Source organism: Gavialis gangeticus, unplaced genomic scaffold (genome assembly GCF_001723915.1).
Source record: "Gavialis gangeticus isolate Ggan-Ray unplaced genomic scaffold, GavGan_comp1, whole genome shotgun sequence".
NCBI lineage: Eukaryota > Metazoa > Chordata > Crocodylia > Gavialidae > Gavialis > Gavialis gangeticus.
The window spans coordinates 86990077-86994367 of NW_017729033.1; positions in this window are offsets into that span (position 1 = coordinate 86990077).

Here is a 4291-nt window from a genome sequence, read left to right on the forward strand (position 1 = left end):
GTCCCTTCCAACCCTAGAAACTATGAAACTATGAAAACAGTTGCAGATGATCCATGCAGTTGCAGAGGAGAAACCCTTCGATTGGTGGGGGTAGCTACCAAATGTAGGGGGATGGTGGAAATCCCTGCTAAATGGTGTATTCTAAGTTAATTATGAATTTTTGTCATTTTCATTATTATCCAAATTTTTCTGTGTTGCTTACGCTGTTGTTTATCAAAAACTGCCCAGAGTGTTTCTAGGCTCTCTAAGACCAAGCTGCAAATGATGGTGCTCAGGGAGGTGGCCTATGAGTGCGAACGACAAAAAAATGTCAAAGGCTTTATAAATATAAAGGTGTAAGCACAAGCGCTTACAAGGGGGGAATGATGAGGAATGGAAAAGTACTGAAAGGAATGTATACATGTCGAGACAGGGTCGGGGATACTGGTGACAGCCAAGCAAGAACAACACTGTGGCCTTCAGGATAAGCTTATCAGGAGACAGCTTGAGAAAACGTGCCTGGTTCAGCAAGACACCAGGATGAGTCGCTGTCAGACTGCCAAGAATATGTTACGGGGCAGGTTGATCTGTATGTCATTTATCAGTATATAAAGTAACCTGTGCTTTGCTTTCCTTGAGAACGAGCTGCCTCTTGCTGTTTTTCTGAGGCCATGCAAAATAAAGCGCTTCTAATAGCCAAACAGTATTCCTGTCTGAATTTCCTCATCAGAATGCTGTTCTTATTTGGTTTATTACGTTTCAGAGAGTGTGAGGCTATTTCTACTATGTGGATACTGCCTGTATAAAGTAAGAGCTTATCCTCAAAAATCTGGATAAATTCTGCTGAATTATTCAAGTAATGGCTAATCTTCTCCAAATTTTTGAGGATGTTAAACTGCAAAATAGATTCAAAGCATTATATTAATGGCCCTACTTTTTTTTTTCAAATGACATTTGTCGGTGGCTTATCATTACAGGACAAGTTAAAATGTCCAGGAAAAAATTCCAGGAGAACAAAACATTTATATGTATGAAGCCTTTCTGTATACGAAACAGCAATGCAGTCTCTCTACAAACTACTGTCTTTCTCTTCTTTAGTTAATTTAAACTAGATTTACATGCACTGCTGTTTAAGCAAAACCAGTTGCTATGGTGACACTAGAGCATTCTAAATATGGCATATGATGTTCAATATTGCATTTGCGTTACACGTAACTGTTAAGTGAAAAACAGGCAGGGGAAATACTTTGTACATTGGCATCCTATAAGACCAAACTGGTGACTTCTATTTAAATATTTTTAAAACACTATCCACGTACATATATGTTTGAGTGTGATTTCGCTGTGCTGTTGTTATTATTGGATTGCAGTACCATCCACAATTTGCTAATTGTTAAAATGATACTAAATGCCATGCACATTCTGATGTAAGATGTACAAACTCTGGTTCCATAGGCAGTTTGTATAGATAGATGTATAACCTGAAGCACGTGCTTAAAGTTGCACATGTGCTGAACAGATTGGGGAAAGATGCAAATATTATAATTTGTGAATATTATTTTTATTGCAAAGACTTGGAGACCACAACAATATCAGGGCCTCTTTGAATTAAGCACCAAAAGCACAGGTCAAAAGAAACATATATAGGAATAATAGGTTTACATTGGTGCCTAAAGCAGTATTGAAGTTGGAGAGGTTTTATTACATTTGTATCATTCTTAGTTCCTTCACAGGTAATAATTAGGAGGTAACAGCTGCTGTCCTTCTGGAACAGCTACAAATGTAGGTGTGGCCACAATTTTAGAACTATAGTCTAGAACAGGGGTGGGTAAAATACAGCCTGTGGGCTGGATCTAGCCCACCAGCTGATTGGATCTGGCCTGAAGGCAGGCACCCACCAATTTATTGGATCTGGACCCACTGGTGGTTGCCCCTGCTGTGTTCTGCATGGGGCTGAGTCCCTCCTGCTCCTCCCCCACAGGAAGGCACCAGCCCCAGGCAGCAGGCATAGTTTCCAGGCAAGGCTGCTGCTGCCCAGGGAACTGCTGAGCTCCCCCAGCTTCCAGTGATGCATACCCCCATCTATCCGGCAATGCTCCAGGCAGCAGGTGTTGAGGGGTGTGGGCTGGGCTCTGCCTGCAGCTTGCTTAGGCATGGCAGGGCAGGGGAGCATGTGGATGGAGTGGGAGGCAGGAAGCTGCTTGGCTGCTCACAGAGCCTCACCAGGCAAGCACAGGACAGGCAGGTGGGGCAGGAGGAGCAGCAGGAGCCATGGTGCAGCCCCATGGGCCAGGCACGTAGGATGGAAGCTGCAGCAGCAGGAGCCAGCACAGACTCAGCTGCAGCCACGCCAGGCAGGTGTGGGACAGAGACCACAAATGCCAGACTTTTCTCCCTGTCCCCTCCTCCCCTCTCCTAGGGGCTTCTGCTGCCTGCCTACTGGCAGCAGCTGTTTTCCTGTCCTTTGCAGCAGGCTGAAAGCCATGCAGGCAGTGCTGATCCCCCTCTCTCTGCCTGTGGAGAGGCTGGGCTCAGCCCAGTGGGCAGGAGGGAATCTGGTGGAGGAGGAAGCCTGTCCCACATGCACACACCAACCACACCCCACGCCTCCTCATACGCCATACCCCCACACATACCCAACAGTGTCCCACACACCCCACCACACCCGTCTACACCCCTCCATACACATCCCACACATCCACACATACTCCCACCCCCTACCATACTGACAAACACACCCCATGCCTTAACCACACAGATTTCATACCCCCCACACATCCCACACACATGCACACCCACACACAACCTACACTTAGATATACAAGCACCCCCCCACACACTTCTCACATAACTCCACACACCCCATCTGTACCATACCACACCACCCACAACCACATACTCCCTCAGCTACACATCCCCAACCCTCCACACACAAGATGGCAATCGGGGGGTAGGGCAGCTGTCAAGGCGCAGGGCTACCCTTGTAGCCATCGATGCCTCACCAAAACTCAGTAAGCAGCTGTCTAGCTGAAATAATTGCCCACCCCTGGTCTAGGACACAATTTGTTATAAATTCCAATATCATAAATGCCAGGATTATCAATTTCACCCCCAAATACAAGCCATGACTCCAGTGCTGCAACAACCCATCCAAGTACATTTCCTTAAGGTGTATCACTGCAAAAAGGGCCATGAATCTAGTCAGGACCTGCCTTTTATGTTGTGTATGTTCTTTATAATTTGTCTTATGGTAGTACCAAGAGAAAGTCATAACCCAAGACTCCACTGTGTTAGCTGCTAAAAAGCATAAAAGAAAAAGAAGATCCCTGCCCCAAAGATCTTCTAATGTATGTCATCTGTTTTGCATCTGGAAGCCAACACTCTCAATGGCAAGGGAGTACATTTCTATTTTGTCAACATATTGCTCTGATACTGAAAATATTGCAGCACTCTTTTTTTATTCTCTTAGTAGGCACTTATCTCATGGTACCCAGGCCCAACCTTGCTTAACATGTGCAGCAGAAGAAGCAGTGCAATTCTCAGTCACGGTAAGGCCTATTACATCCACCTTTACATCACTGGGGCAACATAGAGAGATTTTAAAGGTAGCTTTCATTTAAATGAGAATCAGGGCCATAATGATTTTTAGCAGGTTTTGATACCCTTCTGTTGCATAAGACCTTACTCCATGTATGATCCCACTATAGCTAGCTGCAGTGTAACATCCTACTCAGGTTGAGAAAGGGCATAAAAATTTGACCAGGATTAACAAAGAATTGTGAATGTGAATTACTATTGATGCAATCAAATGTAAGCATCAATAGTAATTCACATAAGTGTGTTCCATTGTCTTGTTATAGAAGTTGTCATGGGGAGAGGAACAATTCTGGTTATAAGAACTGAATGTAATCAAAAATATAAAGAGGAAATGCAGAGAGATGTTGCAATCTACAATGAGGACAAATGCACAATTGCAGTTGCAGCTAGCAAGGAACATGAAGGGTAACAAAAAGGGTTTCTGCAAGTATGTCAGTAACAAGAGGAAGATCAGAGAAAGTGTGGGTCCCTTACTGAACGGGGTAGGCAACCTTGTGACAGAGGATGCAGAGAAGGCTGAGGTACTCAATACCTTTTTCACCTTAGTCTTCACAGGCAAGGTCAGATCCCAGACTACTGCACCTGGCAGAGAATAGGTAAGCAGCCAAGAGTGGTGAAAGAACAGGTTAGGGACTATTTAAAAAAACTGGACATATACAAGTCCATGGGGCTGGACAGGGTGCACCCGAGGGTGCTGAAGGACTTGGCCAATGTC